Here is a 25183-nt window from a genome sequence, read left to right on the forward strand (position 1 = left end):
ACCCGGGAGGTGGAGGTTGCAGTGAGCCAAGATCGCCCCACTGCACTCCAGCCTGGGTGACACAGCAAGACTCTCAAAAAAAAAAAAAGGAGCTTTTCTGACTAGACTACATCACCAGTGACCATGGTCATGCAAGTGGTAACTGCAGCTGGTGGTGATGACTCAGGCACAAAGCAAAGCAACAGCATCACCAATGACTGCAGTGACAATAACGCTGGTAACCACAGCTGGACGTGAGCTGCCAGCCTGTTCTCACATCTTCCCACTCCTGTTTTATATATGAAGAAACTGAGGCTCAGAGAGGCAGGATATGTGCTCCAAGCGCCACAACCAGGCGGTCTGGCTTGCTGCTCCTGCAGGCTGAACCCAAAGGAGGCTGCCTGAGGGCAGGGGTGCCCAGGAGGATGCTGCCCAGAAACCCTGCTCTCCAGGGCCCCTGGGTTCTCTGAGGAACAGCTCTGGCAGCATCTGTGCAGAGAGAGGAAGGATACCCAGAGGCACCTGTCATTACCCTGGAACCCTGCACTCCACCTGGAAGACTGTTTTTTCAAACCAATCTTGCTGTTTCTTTAGAATGAGCTTAGGGATAACAGGAGTACTGAAGAGTGAGCAGCCTCAGGCCAGGGGATGGGGGGTGCTGGCCTTTCTGCAGAGACAAGCAACACACAAGATCTCATCCCCAGCAGTGCAGAGGAGCCAGCACCTCCGCAGTGAACCTGGCTGCAGTTCCCAAATGTGAGATAAGTGGTGGTCTAGGAATGTCACATTCTGCTGAGGGAGTAATTAGCTCTAATGGATTCCTGGAAGCCACATCATAGAGGACTGTGGTAACGGGGCTGTCATTTCTCATAGAAATGATGCTGTAATTGGGGGCTACGCTTCTGACCCCCAATTTTGCATCAGTTAAATAACAGATATGACCATTAGCACTTATTATTAATTTACTGAGCAAACACTTGCTGAGCACGCCCTGAGTCCACATCAGCTCTCATGCCAGGTGATGGAGCTTGAGGTGGGAGTCCTGGGGCTGCAGGAATACAGCCAGGCAGGGATGGCAGGGTCCTTTTGGGGTAGGGGACTTCCTCCAGGGTTGGGAAGGGTATGATCTGGCCACCTGCAGGGTATGGACCTTGGCGGGGAGTTCAAGGGTGAGTGGACAAGCACAGAGTTGGGGCTAGGCCTGGGTCTGCCTCTGTGAGCCTTGATGGGCCACTTGGGGATGACAGTTGAGATAGTTTTAATACCCAGCTTAGCCCAGCACCTCCCGGGAAGGCAGTGGAATTTAGGGAAGAGGAGGAGCAGGAGGGCCACCTCACTGACGTGGAAACAGTGCACGTGTACTGGCCATCTGAAGCCTCAGATCTAAACCAGACTGGTCCTCTGCAGGGCACCTGTGTGTGAGAAGAACTCATCTAGCAGCAGTGCGGGGCGGGCGATAGACCACGTGGACCCCCTCTCTCCAAGGCCAACCCAGCCACTCTTCTTGCCCAACACCATGAAACACTCCTGACTGTGGCCCCCATGAGTCCTGGAGTGAGTCAAGCTGTCCCAATGCACCAGGAGCCCCTTCCACGCTGTCTAAACTGCTTCCCTACTGATGCCTCTCAGTGGACCTTGGGGTCCCTGGACACCTCTTTGAGCCTCCCGTTCCTGACTTAGAGGTCATGGAAACTCAGGCACTTATCTCACAAGGCAGCTGGAGGTGGGCATGGTGCCTCACAGTACACTCTCATGAGGATTCCACCACTGTGACAGCCTCATCAGGACAGACAGACATCTCCTGAGTGTGGGCCCTTCCCTCAGCTCAGGCCCCTGCTCATGCCCAGGGCTCCCCTTGCTTTGCAGGCATTTCAGGCTCAGGCTTCCTGGTTTCCTCTGTTCCTTGAGACAAACCATGGGAACCATACTGACTAATATTTAGTGGGCACCCAGGAGATGATGGACCTCAAATAATAACAAAATTTCTGTGTAGTCGCCTGGTTCCCTCGTCTCGTTTCTTGACTGGGCCCTGTCTGGCAGGAGTCAGGAAAGCCTGCAGGAGGCACCAACCACGTGCCCCACTTCCGGGCTCAGACAGGAAGCTTCAGAGCGTGGGAAGCACCTGAGCTTGCCGCCTCACTCCGTCCCAGCATCCCTGACGCAGGCTGAGCCTTCGCCGCACATGGGCTCCACCCTACTAGGAGGTGGGTGGGTGCCCATCCTGGAATCTTTATAGAACAGGAAGGCTATAAAAGTCAGAAGGCCCAGCGTGGGACAGTGTGGTGCTGGCAGTGTGGTGCTGATGGACCAGCAAGTGAGGCAGGAGCTGCATCCTGGGTTTGTCCCTAGACCAAAGGCCTGCTGCTCTTAAGAGATGGCGGACAAGACACAGGGGTAGGCTGAAGAACCACAGACGGTTACAAAGTCAGGACTCTGACCCACTGAAGTTGATGAGAGGAAGCCAAACCCAGAGAAGAGCCTCGTATTTGGGTATGAAATATCAACTGCAGCCGGGAGCGGTGGCTCACGCCTGTAATCCCAGCACTTTGGGAGGCCGAGACGGGCGGATCACGAGGTCAGCAGATCGAGACCATCCTCGCTAACACGGTGAAACCCCGTCTCTACTAAAAATACGAAAAACTAGCCGGGCATAGTGGCGGGCGCCTGTAGTCCCAGCTACTTGGGAGGCTGAGGCAGGAGAATGGCGAGAACCCGGGAGGCGGAGCTTGCAGTGAGCCGAAATCGCGCCACCGCACTCCAGCCTGGGAGACTGAGCAAGACTCCGTCTCAAAAAAAAAAAAAAAAAAAAAAAAAGAAAGATCAACTGCAGAGCAGGCAGTGGGGAAAGGTGGTGCAAGGCCAGGAGCCCAGTCTTGTCCTCTGACCTAGTGCCCAGCCTGGCCCCTGGTGCTTGCCTGGTGACCTTGGGTGCCTGTGTCACAGCGATGCCTGCACTCTTGCAGCCTAGAGTGCAGACAGGTGGGCAAAGCGGCATCCTGACACTCAAATCACAATCGCTGAAAACAGAGCTGTCTGTTTGAGGCTGTAGCTCTGGAAACTGTGACTCGAGCATGCATATAGGAGGGATGAAGCTCCAGCATGCCTTCTGCTGGCCTCCAGGGCCTGGCCTTGCAGCCCTCTGACCTGTCCGTGCTCTGCTCACCCTGTAAAACATGACTGGCTGTGCCTCCTGCACCCATCTGGCCTTTGTGGGCTCCCCTGGATCCTCCTGCCCTGGATGGATGTGGCTCCGTTCTCCTTCCTGGCCTCTCCTGGCCTGTGTGGGGTTTTGGCCTCCACATTGTCCTGGTGCAGCCCACCTGTGGCTCCTGGGCCACTGGGGCAAAGCTGGATGCAGCTTTGGAGTCACGTGACCCTGCCCCACCGTAGTGCATCACCCCCTTGTCCTGCAGTGACTTCCCCCATCAGCCTGACAAACCCTGGATTCAGAGGAGCTGCCTCTGCCAACTATGACCCCATGGCCAGGGGGAGGGCTCCCCACTTCACACATGGGGCCCAAGGCCTCAACAGGGGCTGACTCGCCAGGGTGCAGCTGAGAGCCTGGCATTTTCCAACTGCCACAGCATCCTCTTCTGGCAAGAAGTCCTCCTTACCTTCACTTCTGTGGCTGCCAAGACAGCCGTGGGGGGAGGTGGGGAAGGGAGGTGGAAACACTCCCACCATTCACTGCTGTGATGCCAGCCCAGGGCTCCAGTGCCCATCCCGCTCTCTCCAGGGCCTGCTTACCAGCAAGATGGCATCTTCTAGGAGGCTGGGGTTTGTCTGCACATTTATTTACATGAATAACACGGAGCAGACCGTTCCCAAGAGAAGCTTGTGCAACAGTGGGAATCTCACTGCTTGGCATCGGGGAATGGTGAGGTGATTTGTAACAAGGCGTGTCAGCCACCAGGCAGCTGGATGCAGTCCCTGGGGTGGTGTGGAAGTCATTTCCTGGCCATTTGTGAGAAGAGAGCTCCTGCTCAGACAGGTCCAAATAGACTTACCATTGTGGAAGGGACTCTGCCCCAGGTGGTGGTTTTCTCACCACAGCAGGGGACCTGACAGCCCATCCCTAAGGGGCTTCCAGCTTGCTGGCCTGCTGGTCTGGGGTATTTACCCTGAACATGGCTACCAGGCTGCTGGCCAGACCAGGTCCAGCACCTGGAAGTACATTCCCAGGCCAGCGGCCAGGGCAAGGTAGGGAGCGGAGAGGAGCCTGCGCCTGGTTAATTGGGAGGGCGAGGTCCCTCACTCCTGATTCTCCACCAAGATTCTCCTGGTGACACAAAGGGGTAGGTGTCCCTGGCCATGAACATGGGGTCTGGAGTTTACTCACTGCCAGTGTGTGCTGCACCTTGGACAAGTCATTTCTTTTCTCTGGACCTCAGTTTCCTCATCTGTACAATGCTGGGACTGTTGTGAGAAGGTACAAAGGTGTTGACACAGGAACCCAGAGCTGCTGGGCCTTGCCCTGTGGCTACCACTGGCACCCCAGTGGGCCCTCTCCATGACACACCCACTATGCTTCGCCTTGGCACTGGGATGTCCTCTCACCTGCGAGGTCTCATTGGAAGACCCGCCTCCCTCTGTCCCAGCATGAGGCAGCTGAGGGAAGGCTACCCAAATGCAGGGCCAGCTCAGTGGGACAGAGCCGGAGAGGTCTTGACTTTGCAGATTGGGGTTCAGCCAGCAACGCCTCTTTGCGGGCCACAGGGCCCAGGTCAGCCTGGCTCTTTGCGGGGGCTCCTGTGGCCTCTTAGCCTGGCGATGCAATGGCCAACGCGATGAATGCTGGATGCATTTCCATCCCACCTGCAGCCACCTGGACCTTACTTAAAACATACCATGTCAGCACCTCTGGCCCAGCCCCTCTCTCATTCCCCATCAGGCCAGTCTCCTTGCAGTCGGTCCCTCTGTTTGTGGGGTACAGAACAGCCCCAAGTACCAGGCTGAGCTCTTCCAGTTACCAGCGTTCCTGGGTAACAGGTCTAGCCCTTAGTGCTGGGTCATGGGAGGGCTGTCTTTGGCTTCCTGCATCCCAGCTGGACGGGACCTGACATGCATACTGGAGTCTGGCTCCTGCACTTTGGAGCTAAGGCGCACAGGTCCCCCAGCAGGTACACGCATATTCCAGCATCAGCCTCCTGCTGGTCTGAAAGCTCATGGGCCTGCGGTGGGAGGGAACAGAGGCATCCTCCAGGCTTCCTTGTCTCAGCCAGGGCCCTGTCTCCCTCCCAGGTGCGGCATATTTGCATTTTAAGAGGGCTTTGGGCTAGGGGCCTGTTTTTGGAGCTAGCATCCTTTTGTACAGCCTAAACACCTCCCCACACCCCACCCCTTCCCCATCAGGCACTCATGGCTTTCCAGCTAATGACATCCCAGGCAGCTGTGTGGGACAAGCATCTGGGCTGGGGATGGGGAGGTGAGAAGCTCATCCAGGGCCTCACACGTTCTGACCCCCCATCCATTACACCCTGCCTTGACAGACATCCACAGTCCTGAGTACTGCAGCCCACCCTGTGCTGTGGTTGCAGCTCCCTGAGGAGGAGCCCAGAGTGGGGTGTCCTTCCTGTCCCTGCCACCACAGGTGTCCTGCTAAGACCAAGGCCCTGCATGTGGTAGCTCAGTGACCACCTGGGGACCAGGGACTGGGCCAGGTGGGAGGGACACTGGCCTGCTCTGAAGCGCTCCTCCTCCTGCACTCCAAATGTCCTCAGGTGCCCTGCCACAGACCCGTAGCCATGTCGTACCCTCACTGTGCCTCTGGACCCCTCAGCCGGACAGGCCAGCCCTTCATGACCCAGGTGGTCTTTATCCCTCTGCACCTCCAGCCCCACCTCCAAGTTACTCCTGGTTCCCACAACTCACTGTGCCTCAAGCAGACCAGTGGCCGCCAGAAGGCCCCTCAGCCCCTCACCTGGCAGCCTGTCGCCCTGTGCCCCTCAGTGAGGAGACAGGGGTCATGGCAGCTCCACAAAGCAAGGCTTACCCAGGCAAACGCACACACAGACACGGTCCCGGGCACATGGTGAGCACATGACAGAGGCTGGCACATGTCTGACTGTTTTTCTTATTTGCTGTGGGATCCCAGAGGCCTTGCGGCCCCATCTGGCACATGTGCGGCACCTTCCAGGTGTGCTTGGCCTGGCCCAGGCCCTCAGCCAACGGCACTGACTTGTCATCTTCACACCGGGCCCAGGGGGCAGGGGATCAGGGTGATGATGACCACCACCCTCCCCCCTGCATAGACGAAGGAATGAATAACTCTGCTGTGAAAACTTGAACAGAATTTCCTGAAGTGAGCAATCACATACTGTGCTTCAAGTACACTGAGGTTTAGAAAATAAACTGAAAAAGACCCAGTCAAAATGGCTGAAACATGAGCCCTGGCCCCCAACCTCAGGTGGGGCCCCTCCATTTTCGGGGGTGGCCAGCAGTGCTCAGGGCCTCATGCCTGCTTCCTGTACCTTCTGCCTTAGAGGTCACCGAGGTGCGGGAGGCCACCCTGCAGTGTCACCCCACCTTCCTGTTCTAGGAAGGGGTATGTTCTGGGCCTCCTCCTTGCTCCTCTCTGGGCAACCCGAGACCCCCTCCAGGAGGCCAGACGCACTCCTAGATTCCCATGTCAGCTCCCAGCAGGTAGGCAGTCCTCAGGGACACTGGTCTAGTCCAACCCCTTCCCAAACCCCGACCCTTGCACACACCCCAAAGATGGTGGGACCATCACCTCCCTACTCTGGATCCACGCAGCCCCAAATCACACTGGTTTGGGGGCAGCCACATGCAAACACCTACTCAGGCTGAACATACACCATCAGCTCAGAGCCTCGCCACATACCTCAGCCAGGTGAGGGCCCCCAGACTGTGCTGTGTTGGGGAATAGGTAGGTGGTGGCAGTGTGACATGGCCACATGGCTGGGGAAGGCTCCATACTGACCCATCTGGTCTCCCTGTCCACTCACTCTCCACCAGGTCCCTTACGCCACAGGACCCCCTGCAGTTTGCTGTGGCCACAGCATAGAGCAAGGCCAGCTGGCCCAACTCAAACCTCACATAAAATGCAGGTGACATTACAGTTTCAGCTCTTCCTGGAACCAGCATGATCCCTGAGACACAGATGACCTGGAACCCCCAGCCCTGCCAGCTTCTGAGATGCCTTCATGGCAGTCCCCACCGCCCTCTCCCCTTCCTCACCTCCCTGGGCAGAGGTTCTCCAGGTGCTCTCGTGTGAGGGATGGAGGCAAGCAGACAGCCTTGCTCTCAACAAGGTGGGTGGGAACAGGCAGGAGGAAACGCTGGAGCTGGTGTGGCAGCTGCGGAGTGACCAATGCAGGTCCAAACCCCTGCTCTGCCTGCTGCCAGCTGTTCTGAACCTGTCCTCCCTCCGAAAAAATAACCACACACACATACAGAATATGTAAGCATACTTCCCTCGTGAGGAGGCTGAGGGCTGATGTGGGATATGCACAGACAGTTTAGTCCCCACACCCAGGCACAAGTGACTCTATGCAGCTGGCACTGCTGCAGACAGTGCTGGCCAGCTGTGGCCCCGACAGGTGACACACCACAGGAATGCAGGGGGCGAGGGGTGATACAGGAGCAGGACACTTCGGCTGGGCCTCTGGGGGCTGAGGGGAAGGAAAGGCATTGCAGGCGGCGCAGAGGCATGGAGATACAGCCGCATTGCTGGGAAGGGTGGGGCTGGGAACGGTCTGTCCCACCCTGGGCCTCAGTTTTCTCATCTGTAGAACAAGTCCTCAGTTCTGTCACAGGCTGAAAAACTCAAGTCAGCCCACTGTAGAAAAGCCGGGAGTGTTCATCCGAACCGTGAATTCAGCTTTTATGCTGGGAGCAGAGCTGTGGGGCTGGGAGCAAAGCTGTGGACATGAATGCGCTCCATTCACCATGGACAGGCCAGCCCTGCGGCCACCCAGCCTGTAGCTGAGCCGCCAGGCCTGACCAGGGCCACCGAGTACCAGGCTCTGAGGGCAGCGCCCTGACTGAGGGGCTGAGGCAGAGGTTTCATACGGAGATGAGCTTCATGCTGTCACCCTTCACAAAGTACTGGCCAAGTCTCTGACCCCTCTAGGCCTTGCTTTGTGGTGGAAGCTTGGGGACACCTTGGTGGGGCTGCCTGTCTACTGGGCAGGGTGTGGCTGGAGGGACATGGGGCACTGCTGACACAGTGACCAACATGCCTCCATCGGTAGCTGGTGCCTGGCCTCGGCTGGCACTGACTGCCCATCTCCATTTCCCAGAGCCCTGTGTGATAGGCCTGGTGGGCAGGAGCCTCTGCAACCTGTCCGGGCCATCCTGAGTGCTGCCGGGGGGGTCTGGGACACAGGCATTCCCAGACTTCTCTAGTGGGGAGAGGGTGAGTGGATCCTACCATCAGATCATGCGCGAGGTCCTGGCAGGTGCACCGGGTGGAGGAACCTGTGGTGTCAGCCCCGTGCCCAGCGCCTGTGTTAGATGCATCTGCAGCTGTAGAACAGTGAAGACACCAGAGGAAATCCAAGGATGGTATCAGTCGCAAAGGAAATAGCTTATTCGCTTGCAGCCCCGTGCTTTCCCCAGCCAGTCCTGGAATCCTCATCAGGAATTCCTGAGTTCACTTCTCTTTTGGGGAAGCTTGTACGTGCAAGCTGTTGGCCTACATCTACCCTCAGGCCAAAGGGGTATGGGCAGGAGGCTATCGGAGACAGTTTAAGGTGGTGGCAGCAGCTGGGAGCCAGTGTGTGAGGGGCTGACGGGACTGTGACACAGAGAGGCAGTGCTGGCTAGAGTGCTGGGGTGGGAGCCAGGGTAAGATCTGTGGGAGAGAAGGATGCTGGGACCAGCAGAGCCTTGTCTGGGCACAGGGCCAGGTGGCGCTGGGGCCCCAGCTGTTGTAAAGATGCAGTTTAGCCAACGTGAGAACACTCAGCTCTCTTCCCAGGGGAGCTGCAGCCACAGCAGGGTACCAAGTCCAGGCAGCTGTCTAACATGTGTCTTCCTGGCCAGGGTCAGCCACAGGGCCAGGGTGCTAGCCTGGAGGTGAGCCCTGTGAGGTCCCAGGCAGAGGGGGCTGCCATGCTCAGAGCAGGACTCCTTCTTCTGGTAAAATGGGCCACGTCAGACCCGAAAGCTGGATGTTCCTTTCAGAACGCTCCCTGCTCCTGGTCTCTTGGCTGGTGTTCCATGGCACAGCGCAGCACGGGGTAGCTCTGCCCAGCTGGAGCAGTGAGGCCCCCAGACCAGGCCCCTGCCTTCCTGATGGGTCCACATCGGCCACCTTGCTCCCTGCAGTCAGGTCCCTATCCCCACAGATGGTCTTCTGTGCTTCAGGATCTGGCCTTGGTGTCAGTCTCCGGACTCTCCTGGCCAGGCCCCCCATTGCAGCCAGTCTGCAGGTCACAGCTGCACTGTGCTCACCTTGAGCACTTGCAGTTCCCACCCTGCTAGTGTTTGTCTGATGCTCCATTGCTCAGGATGTGGCCCTGTCCCTGCTGGGGAAGGGGGTCTCCCTGCCACAGTTCCACCCTGACTCCACCAGGAGCTCAGCCCAGCCTCCTGCTAAGTGTCCATCTCGTCCTCCTGCCCTGGCCGCAGACCTGCTGTGCCCAGGGCTGTTGTACCCCTGGTTGTGGTCATCTGGCCTCCTGGCTACACCCTGGCATGCTCCCCGCACCTCTTCAACCACGTACCTGGTGGAAGGCATTGCCAGTGACCAGGTCCCTGGACCTCCGAGCAAATGGCCTGATGAGCACTGGGCCCTAGAGCCTGCTGTGCTTGGGAGCGGGGCCGAAGGATCCCTCTTCTGCTTCCTCTAGAGACCCCTAGGCAGGGCCTGGGGCTGTGGCAGTTGGGGAAGCAGAAGGGTCCCTCAGAAACCAGAAATGCAGCTGGAAGCCTTTTTATTGGTTCTGGGAGAGAAGTGAGGTCCGGAGGTCAGGCGGCCCTCCTTTGGCTGCGGGGTGAAGACAGGAGGCTGAGGGCCCTCCTGGTCCCTGCATGAATGCCAGGGGCAGTGCCTGTCCTTTTCTGGTTACCCCAAAGGCTCCAGTCTTGCTATGGATGAGACTAAGGCTGCAAAGGAGAGAACTGGTCTAAGGATGGAAACCTGGGACCGGGCTCCCTGGCTTCTCAGAACATGCTCCTAGTGACATGCTCTGTGATCAGACGCCTCTGGTTTGGAAACAAGGAGCACTTTTGTTTCAGACACCCCACTGCCCACTGCCACTGGGATCTGAGGACTGTCAGGGACCAGGGCTGTCTCAAACAGGGTTAAGTCCAAAGGAGCTTCTGTTGGGCACCTGGGTGCCCTGTGGAGCCTGGCTGCGTGCCCATGGCCCTGCTGGCTCCCTGAGAAAAGGGCCTGGGAGGTACTGGCTGTCCTGTGTTCTGGAACCTAATTCTCCCACCAAACCGCAGTGAGACCCTGGGCATGTCACTTCTGCTCTGGGCCACAGCTCCTGCCTCAGTAAAATAAGCTGTTTGTCCAAGATGGTCACTCAGTTCTACTAAAGTGACCTTGGGGGACCCTGGAGTGCTTTGGTGTCTCTGGTGCAGCTGGCACTGGCATTAGCCTCACCTCACTGGCATCAACACTGACCTCAGAGAAGCCTGTCTTGATGTCTCTGTTTCCAGGCCCCAACACATCATATGCGGACGGGGCCCTGTCCCAAGCACTTGAGACTTTTCTGGGCCTCTCTTTGCCGCTAGGCGGAACTGAGTCCAGGGTGCTTGCCTCTCTCCCTTGGCCTGGGCTTGGAGATTTGTGGCTGCACCCCTGCTTGGTGCACAGCCAGCCACGTCACAGGAGAGCCTCTTTGGCTCTGCCACTCTCCACCTTCCCTGTCCTCAGGAGCTTAGGATGCACGACAGGTAATGGGACTGGGAGACAGAGGGGCAGACAGACAAAAACCAGGCAGACAGTGAGGCCCCTCCCTGGCAGAGGCTCAGCGTGAGAGCAGGTGGAGGAGGCATGAGTCATTCCTGCTCACGCTCACAGAGATGGCGCGCAGGCCTCCCCAGCGACTGATGATCGCCTGCTGGAATCCCAATGCTATCCTGCCCCCTCATTCGAAGTGGCTCTGAGGCAGCGCCCCTGTGCTTGGTTCACCCAGCACCTAGATGGACTCGTAGCTGACCCCAAGTGGACAAGAGGACAGACAAGGCCACGGTGCAGCTGCCCAAAGAAAGATGGTGGGCAGGGAGGCCTGAGTTGCCCCATGTGCTCACCAGCCTCAGAGGGTGGTGGGTCCTTGGGTCCTTCCCAACACTGAGCTCTCAGGAGTCAATGACAACAGCTGCCTCCCAGGTCAGCTGCTTCCTCCCTCTGCTGAGCTTGGCATGAACTCTCTGCAGATGCACTGCTGTTTCCATGACAACCAGGGCAGACACCCTCACCCTCAGAGTCTCACCACAGCACAGACCAGTGACGGGTGCAGCTGCTGACCCTTGAGCTGGGGCCGGTGTGCCCCCACAGGGACCTGGCTTGCTGTGCCCTGAGAGACAGGGCAATGGGCAGGGGAGAGGGGAGGACCTCTGGTGACATGTTCCTGGCTGGAGCACCATGGCTGGGATAGGCCTCCTGGTGGGAGGGGAGGCATCCTTGTTACTGAAGGGGCACTGGAGGGAGGGCCCCAGAACGTGGCTCGCCCTTGTCACCCTGTGGCCTTGTCAGTCTAGACTTCTTCTTGTGTGGCGGCTGCCGTGATGCCCTCCAGTTCTGTTCACCTCCGAGAAGTGGCTGTGAGAGGCTCCTGGGCTCACGAGGCTTGAAACATTTCCATTCTAGGTGTGGAAAGTGGGGCTCAGAGGTGTTACCTGGCTTGCCTAAGCCCCTCTGCCTGGCCCACTACCTTTGCCCCAAGGAGAGCACCAGACAGCCCGAACCATCCCTCAGGCCTGGTCACCTCCCACTGCTACTGGCCTCAGGAAATGGGAAGTGTCTGGGGACAGAGCTGGATGACCAGGGTCACTTACAGTCCAATCTGGTTAGTGCTTCCCTCTTCCTCCCGCAAACCTCAATGCTACCTTGACATATTGGAGAATTGGATTAATGAGGGTTAATGACTCAGTGAGCTCCTGCCTGTCCCTGGAGCCAGTCTGCGGGGACAGCACAGGGCACATGGTGCTGACGGCCAGCCTCAGGAAGTGGGAGGTAGGGGGGCTGGTGCCTGCTCAACTGCTGGGTCCTGTCTCCCAGCGGAAGGCCTGCCTGTGCTCTGAGCCTTCTCTCGTAGGGCAACCACCACTCCCACAGCTGCCAGGGCTGGGGCAGCTGTTTTCACTCCTCCAGCCTGGGAACCCTGCTGTCCCCGTGGTTCTGTGAGCATCTGAAATGCTGAGGGCCACAGGATCGGCCCTGCCTGCACGGAGGGCTCTGTTTCAGCTCGAACACCTCAGCTCGTGGCACCCATTCTCCGCCACTCCACGGCTCTCAAGTCCACACTGCTTCATCCTTGTGTCTCCTGGCCCAGCCACAGGCCTCCCAAGTGTAGGCCCTGGGTACCCGTGCTCTGGAGTCCCCTTGGTTTTGAGACCCTCGCTCGGCTCAGCACCCAACCCTCTTCTGACTCCCTTTCTCCCAGGCTCACTTCAGATTCAGGACTCCCAAAAAGACTTGAGAGGAGCAGCAGCTCATCCCTTAACAAGGCAGGGTGCAATCCTAAAGAGTGGGGGCAGAGCTCGGGGCCCTGGGATGGCAGGCCCACCCCGGCCTCTGGGTGCCAGCAAGGCTGGCTCCGCGGCTCTGGTGGGGCTGCCCTCGGCTCTGCTGCCAGGCCCACTTGGGCTGCCTTGGTTTTCCTTGAAGTCTGCCTTGCCCTAGAGGCTCAGGTCCTGGTAGCGGTGAGACAGCAGTTATTCTGGGTGACAGTGAAGTGCATCACAAGAGAAACATGGTCAACAGGTCTTCCAAGGAGGCTGGAGCCCACTATCTCCCACCCAGGCACTGTCCAGGCCTCATGAAGACACTGCTCTTCCTAAGATGACACATCAGATATGGAGCTGAGCTTCGGGCCCAGCCTCCCCTGGAAGCCTCCATGTCTTCCTAGCACCCTTCCTCTGGACCCCCGCTGGTCACCCTCAGACAATTCCTAAGCTCCTGCAGCATGCACAGCACTCTCCTGCCTCAAAGGACAGAAAAGAGCATAGCAAAATCCTGACTTCAGAGTACTGAGTCCCCAGAGAGGGACCCCACCTCTCTAGCAGGGAGAGAATGCTAACACTTGGGGTGGCCAACACCAGGCTGTGCCAGCCAGGGAGCAGGTGGAGATGACTCTCGCCTGGGAAGAAAGGTCCCAGGCCATGACACAGCCCACCAGGCAGGAAGCTGGGGCCCTGCTCCATAGCATGCAGAGGGCCCATTCTGGGCTATGGCTCTGCGTTCTGTCCCGTGAGGGCACCTCTGGGCAATCTCCTTCCCATTCCACCACGGTCATGTCTCCTCAGGATCCACCTACCTGCTTCTGCTCTGGGGCTGCCCCCTGTACAAACCCTCCAGTACCTTCCATGGCAGGATGTGTAATCCAGGCCCCTCCCAGCTCATCTCCTGACTCCTGCTCCTGTCTCTGTCGCCTCAAGGCCTTTCTGTGCTACGCTGCATGGGTTGCTCTTGGGTTTGTGTAGCTAGTCAGCTACCAGACTCCTTCACCTGAAGTAAGCCCTAGTCACAACCCCAACCCTTTTAATTTGCTGCACAGCTTTTAGCACCATTGGCCCCTGTTCTCATTGCCCATGGTCTGCCTATGAGCACAGTGCTCTCTGCTTGGGGACTGCTCTACCCAGCTCTGCCCAGCATGGGGTGGATGGCAGGCAGGGCCAGATGGCGCATGCTGCAGGTGTTTAGCGTGGCAGCTGTGCATGGGGGCAGGGGTTGGGATTGCCTGGTTGCTCCCCACCCGCGTGCCCCTGGCCCCACCCTTCTGCACAGATGCACCTGCTCCTGGCCCACAGATGGGCTGGGTCAGGGTAGCAGGCACAGGCCTCACACTCAGACCCGCCACTTCTGTGGATGCCTAGAGTGTGGCTGGGGTGAGTGATGGGCACCTGTAGGAGGCTCTGAAGGGGCTCAGGCTGGGCCTCCCTCCCCCGCAGCAGGCCCTGCCCTAGGCTGGCCCTCCAGCGACAGCTGGCCTGTGTCCTTCCTCACTGTGGCTTCGTCGATCAATGGGTCAATCTGGCAGAACAGACTGAAGAGGCATTTGATAAGTAGGTGCTCTTCTGGCTTTAAAACAAGCAGGAACTATCTGATCCTGTATTCTGGTGAATGAAGCTGTGGGTTTTATCTTCACGCCCTGTGGCCAACCCCCTGGGGTTCTGTGTGCAGAGGCCCCAAGACCCAACTCCACTGTTGCGCTCCCTCGGTGGGTTCCGGTGCTTCTTGCTGGAACACTGTGCTTGGGACCCCTGCTCCTGCCCCAGCTTCTGCTCCCTACACCCCAGCTGCTGCCACCTGCAGACAGAGGCCCCCAGTTCACAGGACTGGCCTGGCTGAAGTGGAGACTCTCGAGTGGCACAGGAGGACTGACAACCTGGGGTGGCCACAACTCCTGCCCTCAGACACTCTCAGGCCCTGGGTTTTCATGAGGCCCTCGACTTTTCCCTGGGGATGAGAAAAGCCACCGCACAGGGCTGCCCATCCGCACAGGGCTGCTCAGCTGCCCATGCAGGCAGCTCAGGAGGGCATGGGCAGCTTGGGAGGGGCTCATTTTACAGAGTACTCAGGCTTGTAGGTCCCAGGCCAGTGACAGATGGGGCTCCTCTGGGATGGGGGCCAGGGCAGGGGTGTGTTCCGGCCGAGTCCAGAAGTCAGAGCCTCTGCTTGCTGGTGGCCCCCTCCTCCCTGCAACTATGCCTGGTGACAATTGCAGTGCTCATAGTAACAGCACCAGTCAAGCCTGGCACTTCAAACAGCAAGGGCTGTTTAAACAAGATAACAGGCTGCCGCTAAAGCCCTAGCTCAGGCCCTAATGGCCTGAAAAGCCCCTGCTCTGAACCTGCCAGAAACAGCTGAGCACGCTGCTCCCTGCCTCCTGCAGTGGTTCGGCCTTGCCACCTTGCCTGGGCAGTCCTGTCTGCCCTTCCTGGTTTCCCTATGTGTGCAGTGTGGAGGGGGTGGGGTGACCCGCAGTAATGGCAAGGGTGGCTGCTTCTCAGCCCTGCCCATTCCCCTGGGCAGCGGTGGGACCTCCAGGTCAGAAGACCCCCCACTTTGCCGCAGGGACTTTTCCTGAACCCTGCGTTTCCTCATCTGTGTGGTGGGGACCCCCTTCGGGCTGGGAGGCTTAGAGGTTGTGCATGTGGGGCACCAGCACGCCCTGTGCCAGGCTCCGCCAACTGCTCACATCTCCGGGCCTTCCATTTCCACTATTCTGTTGTCAGCCAGCACACACATGCTATCCTACAGCCTGAGCCTTCAGAGTACTTCCAGAACTGCCCTACCTCCTCACTAGCCAGGGGAGGGGCGGGAGCCCAGGAGCTGTGCTGCTGGGCCAACCTCCACCTGGGCAGTCCAGATGGACACAGGTCCACATGACTACCCTGGGCCCCAGCCAGGCCAGGGCCCCAGCCACAGTGCCAGGGCCCAGTGTGAGATGGAGGTGGTGCTGTACCCGGAGCACTTTCTCATGCCTCAGCTGGCCTTCACCCACCAGACAGAGCTCTCCCAGAAGTCTGCGTGCAGCCTCCAGGATGTTGGCACCCCTGTCCAGCCCTGCAGGTGGGTGGCTGCTGCTCCCCAGCACAGGCCCAAGGCGCCACCCCCCTCACCCTCATGTCACTCTGTTTTGCTTTTTTGCTCTCACCAGATCTCAATCATCACTGACTTGCAGGGTCTTAGGTCCAAATGAGACCCTCCGTATTCCCACAGGTGTTGGTCAAAGTTGCTAAGGAGGCAGAGCCCCAGGGTAAGTATGATATGTGGCAGGCATCATGTGACCGGAGGTGGTGACTTAACAATGTTCAAAGACTCCCAGTCCTAGGACAGAAAATGTCAAGATGTTGGGAGCATTTGCTCTGAAAGGGCCTGGAGTTCCTGTGTCCGGCTCCCTGATTTCACACCCAGACCCAGAAAGGGAGGCCGTGGGCACCCTCAGCACCTGGGTCCCACCTGCTCTCACATTGACCCTATATGCTCTCCTGCCCTACTGGGAGGACTGGCCTCTTCCAAAGCCCCAGTCCATTTCTGTTTCCGCTGAGAACTGTCTCCTATTTGTTTTTGTGTTAAATCTTGCTGCTTTTAAGTAACCTGCCCCCCTCTCTCCCCACCAGCCAGTGTCAGTCGCTGAAGGGAAATTAACAAACAGCATGACACAGGTGTGTTGTAGACCGGAAGCTGTCAACACAGACACAGGCCTGGCCAGGGGCTTGCATGCCATTACCATGCGAAGAAACCACAGTGTGAGAAACCCCTCCTAGTTTCGGCTCCAGAGGATCCCCAGGAACCCAAGCCTGATACCCTTGCCTGGTTTGCCTTTGCTTTGTTCGGCAAGGGGGATGCACTCTGCACTCCTAGCCGCTGGCACTGCAGCCTCAGACCCACACCTGTAGGCTCAAGGGCTTGTGAGCCCCTCTGCAGCAGGCTCAGGCTCTTTCCTGGGAAGGACATGAGAAACTGGGGGTAGTGGGGAGAGATCCCAGTGGGGAACCTCTGCCTGTGGCCAAAAAGATGGTTTTCAAAAATATTCACCCTTAAAAAATAGATATTTGGGTCGTTACTGCTTGAGCTGGGTGGCCCTGTGGGGCAGGGACTTGCCCATTGTTACTCCTCCAGCTGGGCCAAGCTGCCTTCAAGGCTCCAGGGCCCCTTGGTCAGGATGCTGCTGTGCTTCTCCCGTGGTCACCACAGGCTAGGAAAAGGTGTGTGGGGCTGTGGCCCTGGCCGGCCTAGGCTGGAACCCTTAGGACACAAGGCCCAGGGCCCCAGCCGACTCTGGTTTCATTATTAATGAAATTAGAGAAAGTACATGAGCTGAGGACATGTCCACCACGAGGTGTGATGAAGCAGGGATTAGGGTGAGCTGCAGCCAGGCTCCTGAGCTGGCCTAAGCTTGTCCACTATCCAGACGGGAGCCACGTGCAGGGAGAAGGAGTACCTTTCACTCTGCCCTGGCCAACACTGGGTGTCCCCCGTGAGATGCCCTGGGCCATGCCCCCTAGCTGACTGTCATTCCAATCCCTCCAGAAACTAGATTAAGCCAGTGGGGCCTCGGATGAAGAGGGCTATGCATCCAGTCAGCACAGAGCCTTCGGCTGCATCCCGTTCTCGCTGCGCTCTTGTGTTGTTCAGGGCTGGTCACAGGACTCCCCTGAGTGGCAGATCCCCCCCATCTACACTGGTTACTAGGGACCCCCAAGTTAGCAAGGCCCCCAGCACTCTCAGCCTCCACCATGGAGTCTGTTCTGGATAGTGGAAAATTGTTTTTCAGTTATTGGATTATACAAATCCCTTAAAACAATAGTAATCTGTGTCTTAAAACCCAGAGCTGTTCTCATGTGTGTGCATCGAGCAGAGCTAATGCGCTCAGGAAATTAATTACCCGCTGGCCTGGGCAAGCCTAGCAGATGCAGGTTGAGGGGATGTGGGGTGGGAAGCAGCTCTGCCCTGAAGCTCTTGGAACAGTTCAGGCAGGGCATCATTGTGAGCATCCAGCCTGATCACAAGGCAGAGCAGGAGGTGCATAAACTGGGAGGGACATGGTCCTGGGGCTGAATCCTGGCTCCATCATCAGAGGGCGCTCAGGCAGCAACGCCCACCCTGGGCCACACTTGGGATTGGACACTGTGCATGGGACCTTGCCCTGCCTGCTTGGACCTTATGCCGCCTGGTCCTCCGTCACCCCTGCCACAGGGCACTGTGCATAGCTCTGTGCTCTCCATGGCCCCCCAACAGCCCCCTCAGTCCTGCCTTTGTTGACTATCCCCACTGCTCCCCCGCAGCCTTGATTGGATTCTGCAAGGTCCAGGTCAGATCACCACCCTCCACGTTCATCCCAATCTGCCCAGGCCCTGCTCCCAATGTCTAGGTCCCCTTCTCTCCTGCAAAGTTGGTCTTTGGGACAGAGGAGGCCCCCGCGCCTGGCTTCTCTGCACCTAGAAAACTGCTTCCTAGGGAAGGCTCAGGGCGAGTCACAGACAGCATGTGGCCAGCATTCATAGGCACTGGGGAAGCCAGCCTGAGGCCAGCCCTGGCTACACAGGTCCCCCAGGGGCTGCTTGATGCCATCCCCAGCTGACCTGGGGGAGGAAGGGATAGGACCGTCTCTGTCCCTAGACTGTGAGTTTGTTGGGCCCAGGGCCCACACATACTGCGTGAACAAGGACTGCTTCCTGCATGGATGTCAGAGGCCTTGTTCTCGGATGGAGAACATCAGAGGGCCCCCAGCTTGTGGTCTCATGTTAGCCAATCCAAGGTTGCTCTCTATGGAGTAGGATTCTCTAAAATCTGCCAAGGAAGAGCGGGAGGGAGGCAGGCAAGTGAGGAGCCGCTCTGGCAAATTCCCTTTCTCCAGCGGCGTAAACACGAACAGACAAACCATGCGGCCACAGGGTCAGGGCTGGGAGTCACTGGGGAAGCATAGTGGGGGACCGAAAGGCAAGGACACTGTCAGGTTCTTCAGTAAGATGGCAGAAGCGGATCAATCCTGCCATACCCCAGTGACTGAGCCTGGCTGGCAGACTCTTCCCGCCACGCTTGGGAGTCACTGGCTGTGGTGCGCTGGTCTAACAACTGGCATGGAGGCGGGGGCTGGGGAGGAGTAGAACTGTTTTGTAGCATTTGCCAATTCCAGGGTTGTGATTACTCCCACCTGGCTGATTTGAAGCCACAAATAAAATGTCAAACAGCTCACAAATGTCCTGAAAATTGAAAAATTAGCTCTTGTGAGCCAGTATGAGCCAGCTCTAGCCCCTCACTGCCCTGGCATGCACAAAAGGAGGCTCTGCCACCACTAGCCCTGAGTCTCAGTACTCTCCTCTGCAGGGGGCAGCCCTGCCCGGCACGGTGCCGAAGAGAGTTTGCTTGCTCTCCTCTCTCCTCCCTCAAGGCTTACCAGCACTAGAGCAAGACACTGACTCCTACCTTCCCAAAAAGGAGGGCCTGGCAGAGCCCACTCAGGTTGACACGCTGTGGCAGGAGCACTAGTCTGAGAGGTCTGAGGAACACCATGGACATCCCCATGGAGGTTCTGCCAAGGCTCCTGACAACATCATCATGGTGGAGGAGACAGAGCGATGGGGCTGGCATCCTGGCTGCTGCCCTGCTGTGTTCAGTGAGAGCTTGTGCCCTGGGAATGGCCTCTAGTGACACAGCAGGAGGTGACCATCATGGAGGGGTGGCCAATGCACTGAACGACAGAGCCACCAGGTTCATGACAACAAGCAGCTGGGGGCCAAAGGAAAAGGCCCTGCAGGCAGAGCAGGTGTGGGGGCAGCCCAAGCAGCAGGGGCTTCAGCCCAGGGCCCTGCCTCCTCCTGCCTTGCGGCTGACCTCTGACCAAGGACCTACCCAGGGCAAGGAGCCGCTGTACAAGGCAGGCTAAGAAATGGCCCCGCCCTTGGAAGCTCCCAGTGTGACAAGAAAGGAGAAGCTGCTGTTGTCAGGGGCCTTGTGGCCGCATCCTCCCTTGGAGCAGAGGAAGGAAGGAGCTAACCCAAGGATGGATGTGCTAGCAAGGGCCTCAATTTAGGTGCCAGGATATGCTGCCTTTTCCACCCCTCCCTGCTCATCCCTCTCCCATCTTGGGCTTGAGCCAGCACCCCATGGGCTCATGCAAAAAGCCTGGGACCCTAGGCGAGCAGATACCCAGCATTTGCTGAGCACAGGCCACAGGCTCAGAGTGGCCCAAGGCTGTCTGAGGTGGCCTCAGCCCCAGTTAAGGCTGAGTGCTGGGCAATGAGGCAAGGGAACTTGGATGTGAGGAACCGGTGCTGAAGGGATGGCAGGGGCTGTTCACAAGTGTTGGTGGGGCCTCTAGGCCACGGGTGGCCCAGCTACAGGTGTGTGCCCAGCCCTCTGGAGGCTGGCCCCACCGCTCCAGTGCTCAGGAAGGATAACAGGCCATAGAGGGGAAGCCAAGCCAAGCTTAGAGAGGGATACGGGCTGGGGATATCATGTGGCCAGCTGAGCCCTGCTCCCAATTCCATGCCTGCCAAGCGATGTGCCATCAGGGTGCTGCTGTGGGCTTGGTCCTCTGTGTCTCCCACCCCTGTGGAGCCTCTCAAGCTGCACTGCCATGGGGGCCGTCCAGTCCTCGGGAGCCCAGTGTGCCAGCCTGGCCCTGCTTCTGGATCTGGTCAGGAGGCTCTGCTGTTCCAGGGTCATTATAACTTAAGGATGCTGCAGACAAACTGCATGTGGCCCTGGCACATTGCAAGATCAGAGGGAGCTGCTTGGGAGACCTGTGTGTGTTGGGAAAAGGGCGGCAGGCCTTCTGGCTTGGAGCTATGCCCTTGACCAGGTCAGGAACAAGAGGCAGAGTGAGACCATGTTCTGCTAGGGCTCCCTGTGATCCTGCCACTGACTAGGCCAGGAGACAAAGAGAGGAGGGGAGTGTCAACCTTGACAGCCACTCACTTCTCCCAAGCCCAGGTGTCACTGTCCTCCACTCTCCTGAGGGGACGCTGGCTACACAGCAGCTCCCAGGGTGGAACCCAGTCTATAGCCCCAAGGCCCTTGCTGGAGCACCCCAGCACCCACAGGATGTAGGACCAGTAGGGTGAAGAGGGGGCCGCTGGAATTCCCAGGGGCCAGTGCCAGGACCTTCCCTGAGAGCCAGTGTCTCAGCCCTGGGGTATGTGAAGGAGCCTCTCTGAGGCTCAGTGTCCTCAACTGCAAAGCCGGCTGGTTAAGGACACTAAAGAATGTGCAAGGTCCCTTCTCAATCTAAGCCCTGGTATGCTGGGCAGAGGGGATCACCCGTGTCTGGCTATTGGCCATTTGTAATTCCCTCTTTCGACAAATATAACCAGCTCTGTCATCAATAGGTGGAAGCCTGTCTTACTGGAAACACCTTGTTTCACCCACAACACGCCATTTTATGGTACAAATGTTTAAACTCCATTTTTAAAGCACTAAAACAAGCTCCCTTTTTGGGGTAAATGATAAACCGCAGTGCTAGGGTGGCAGGAACATGCTGTGTTCACAGGACGGCCTTGGGCAGCCCCTCCTCAGGGCACTGCACACACTCCTGTTACGGACCAGTAGTGGGTCTCCTCGGGAAGGGCTGATTGTCCCAGCTGCTCTGCACCCAGAAGCCAGGGCCTTGGAGCTCCAGCTTTTTCCAAGCCTACCGCCTTCCGCCCGCTCCACAAAGTCTGCAGAGTACCCACTGTGTGCCAGGCCCTCTGCTCATAGCACGGGCTGTGCCGGGTAGGTGTGGACCTGCCCTCATGGTGTGCTAGGGGTGCTGATCTGCCCTGGAGTGGGGAGGGGTTCCGCAGGAAGCCAATAGCCCAGGATGAGGGAACACTATCAGGGCTGGGCAGAGGCCACCTGCCTGGAGGCTGGCTGCTCAAGCACTTGCCATCTGCAGAACTTACCCCACAAAAGGCATGTTCTTAGGTCCCCCGTTCCCTGGGTACCCTCACTGATAACATGTTGACCAGCTGTCTCTCAGATAAGTGGCAAAGACACCAGGCCTCTCACGGTGCACCTTACTGTGACCCAGCCTGCCTATGGGGCTCAAGTGACTACCGTGGGTCCTGGATGAAAGCACAATGGGGATACCGCTGGGAACTGCTGCCTGCCAGCTCTAGAAAGACAGGGCAGGTGTCCCTGGCAGCACGAGGCTTTGTGGAAATGAAGCTGTGGCTGGGCTAGTGTGACTGCCTCCTGCTTGTCCCCCAGTTCCCTGTGCTGCTGGGAGAGTTGCGCTAACCCTCATGCCCAGCCCCCGCCTAGCCTTGCGCCCGCACAGCAGGTCCATCACAGGTGCACAACAGACCCGCCGCAGGGCTGGGAGTGCTGACAGCTCCGTCGGGAAATGGGCAGTGAGCTCCCTGTGGGTTTCCACATGAGAACATTTGACACTTTACAACCAGACCTTTTAATCTCGCCTTCTGAAGGATCCCACAGCATTAGGCGGCCGGCAAAGCCCATCAGCTGATCCGCAAGGGCAGAGGTTGGGTAGCAAGTGCCCACCTACCCCCTCAGGTGCCTCCAGTGGGGCCGAGTGAAGACTCAGGCTCTGCTGGCCACAGCCACCTGGGTCTGTCCCTCAGCGTGGGCTGGTAGGTGCCAGCTTCTCCTCTTTGCCTTTCCCTCCTAGGGCAGCAGAGTGAGTCTTTGATGACTGACCCTTGTGTGAATGTACTAAAGAGGAGGGGCAGAGCCTCTGCCATGGCTCTGGCTAAGTGGGAGGCCCATGGCGGGTCCTGTGTGTGACACATGGCCTCTCAGGAACTGTCCTCGTGGACTTGAGGGCTGGGGGCCCGCAGCGCCGGCCGTGTGCCTGAGCCTTGGTGCCTCGATCTGTGACAAAACTAACAGGCACTGCTGCCCCATGGGATCATTCAGGGGACAGGTGCGCCAGAAAAACCCTCTTATGTTGCTGGGCTGTGTTCAGGCCTCCCCTGCTGCCTGAGGAAGCCCCAGCTGAGTGTTGGGCTTGGGGGCACCGGGGGGTGCCTGCCACACCTGCAGGGCTTGGCCCTGGTCAGGACAACGGTCCACCAACTTCTTCGGATGAGGGTGGGAACTGTGGCCATGGAGGGGCGCGGCTCCCTGTATGGCTTGCTGCCATACTCCACAGACACCCTGAAATCTGCCTTCCCCGCTCTGAGGTGCTGCCCTGCACTCACTGCAGCCCTCACACCTGGGAGCCCAGAGACACTGATGTTCTCCTTGGCAACGTGCTGACGCAGAAGCCAGCGGGTGGGCCGGGGGGCTGTGGCTCCTTCGCCAGGCGTGGGGGTGGGGAGGCACTGCCAGCATCAGGGAAGATGAGGCCTTGGGAGCTGAGCATAGAAGTAGAGCCATGGAGAAGCCATGTCCAGAGCCCTGGCACTGGGCCCCAAGGTTCTTTCGGCTTTTGTGAAAACGAGCATGGCCTGTTCTTGGCTGCCTTGCCTTTGACAGGGCCCAGGGAGGATAGTTCAGCACATTCCAAAAGGAGACGGCAGAGAGTGGCAGCCCTGTGCCAGCCCCTATGCCAGCACTGGCCCTGGCCCTGGCCCGGCTGGAGGCGGGCTGTCCTCACTGCCGGCACCATTCTGGGGGCCAGTCCACCTCCAGGGCCAGCCCAGCCAGCGGGAGGAATTGCGGGAGGGGATTGTCTTCCCTCGGCAGCCTGTTTGTTTTCCATCTCCACATATTACTGGTAGAGCATGAAAGGTCAGAATCATTTGGAATCCAGTGAATTTCCAGCCTTGCTTGGGTTTCTCATCCAGAATTTCCTTTTCTGGTGAACAACCACTTCCCCAGGCCTGCAGAAACCAGGCTGATGATGGTGGGTGTGCCAGCCTGGCTGCCAGCCCCTCCCTTTAGAAAATGCCCTGAATGCCTGGAACCTCACAGGGATCCCTGAGGCCAGGCCAGTGGCTGCTGTCCCTGCTCATGGCTGCCCACCGTGGCTCTCCCCAGGGACAGCCCTGGGAGAGGGAAGACTAGAGATGCGAGGGCCCACCGCGGCCCCCAGCCCATCCAGGGCCTGCCCTGAGGAGCTCACTCACACATTACTAGATGGAGGGGTGTACAGGTGCCAGGCTAGGTCAGAAAAGGCCTCCCAGAAGGCGCCACTTGGGATGAGACCTGAAGGATAAGGGCAGGGGGATGAGAGGCAGGTATCAGGATCGTTACAAGCTTAAGGCTGGACAGAGCAATATTGCTGGAGCAAAACATGTTGACCACGGCTGGAGCAGAAGGAGAGAAGAGAGAGGCAGCAAGGTGGGAGGCACAGGCCAGGCAGAGCTGAGAGGGCTGCGGGCAGGCAAAGGCCTAGCCTTGGGCCCATCTGTGAAGACACCTGGGTCATCTCCTCACTGACAAGTTCAGAAAGCAAAGGTAACAGCCGAAGCTCTCCGAGAAACACTGGACCAACTCAAGGCCCAGGTATCCTGCCTCCTGGGTCCAGCACACCTGCGGGCACAGCCGGTCAAAGGATGCAACTGGGAGCCAGGCCTGGTGCCTGGGGAATTTTTCATGCCTGCCACTGAGTTGATGGATGAGGCCAGTGGTGCAAGCCGGTGTGACTGGCAGCTGCAGGGTGGCTGGCAGACCCACCATGGCACTGTCCCAGGGGTCCAGCCTGAGCACCTCATTTTGCCTTGTAGCTTTTCAGCCCCAAGGCCTCTGCCCATGGCCATGCCTCATCAAGGGAGCCTGACCTCACTTATCTGCTGGGATGTCCCCTCTGCCCAGAACCACACATGGGGCTGAACTGGGGGCAACCATAGGGTAAGGGGCAGAACCCTGGAGAGCACACAGATACACACTGGGAGCAGGGTGGATGCAGCCGCCTGTGTACACACCTGCCTGCCCATCCATCATTCATTCCCCCCAGGTATGCCATCAACACCTAGGCACAGTTCCAGGGAGAGCCCTGAAGCAAGGAGTGGAGGGAGGCAAGCCTGCCTCCCCAGCTGCCTGATGAAAGCCGAAGATCTTCTCTCTCAGAACACTCAGGCTCCTAGCACCATGGCCATAGCCTGGAGCTGTCCAGTTTCCCTGGCTGGGGCACAGGGCCAAAGCTAGAACCATTGTTGCTCTTGGCTGAACCCAAAGAATAAAGCTTGCCTTAGGACTGGGCGAAGCAAGGAGTGACCTCGGAGGCCAGTGCTCCCAAGTGGGAGGCTGGGCCCTTGTCTCCCAGTATCACCCTCCGCTAGCCCCAGGGCACCCACAACTTCATGACTCCTTGTTTGCCCCCACTATCCCATCCCCAGGGTCAAAGACCTCTCTCTTAAGGAGAGATGTGAAATCTGTGCTCAGGGCGTCCTGCTGGGCAAGACAGCCCCTCCCTTGTCTGCCACAGCCTCTACCACTACCACTCCTGGCTGTGGCCCCCTTCGTGTGCTAGACCTTCTGTATTGGCTGGGCCTGAGCACACTTCTCCGCTGCTTCACTTGGCTCCCCACTCTCTCCAGCAACTCCACTCTCAAGCCCCCAGTGCTTGGCACTGGGCCCAGGTCTCCCTTGGGCTGCGCCCATGCCACTGTGAAAGCATCCCACCACCTGCTTTCACGTCGTCCCCTTTCCACCAGGACCTGGCTTATC

The 25183-nt window shown here is 58.4% G+C and overlaps 2 protein-coding genes across 3 annotated transcripts in view; one reads left to right on the top strand and one right to left on the bottom strand.

Annotated features, from left to right (window-relative positions):
- The window catches only part of RSPH14 (radial spoke head 14 homolog), an 83576-nt gene that overhangs the window by 20467 nt on the left and 37926 nt on the right, over positions 1–25183 (top strand). The window lies entirely within an intron of this gene.
- The window catches only part of GNAZ (G protein subunit alpha z), a 54509-nt gene that overhangs the window by 3204 nt on the left and 26122 nt on the right, over positions 1–25183 (bottom strand). The gene's annotated exons all lie outside the window — the stretch shown is intronic.

This window comes from Chlorocebus sabaeus, chromosome 19, assembly GCF_047675955.1.
Source record: "Chlorocebus sabaeus isolate Y175 chromosome 19, mChlSab1.0.hap1, whole genome shotgun sequence".
NCBI lineage: Eukaryota > Metazoa > Chordata > Mammalia > Primates > Cercopithecidae > Chlorocebus > Chlorocebus sabaeus.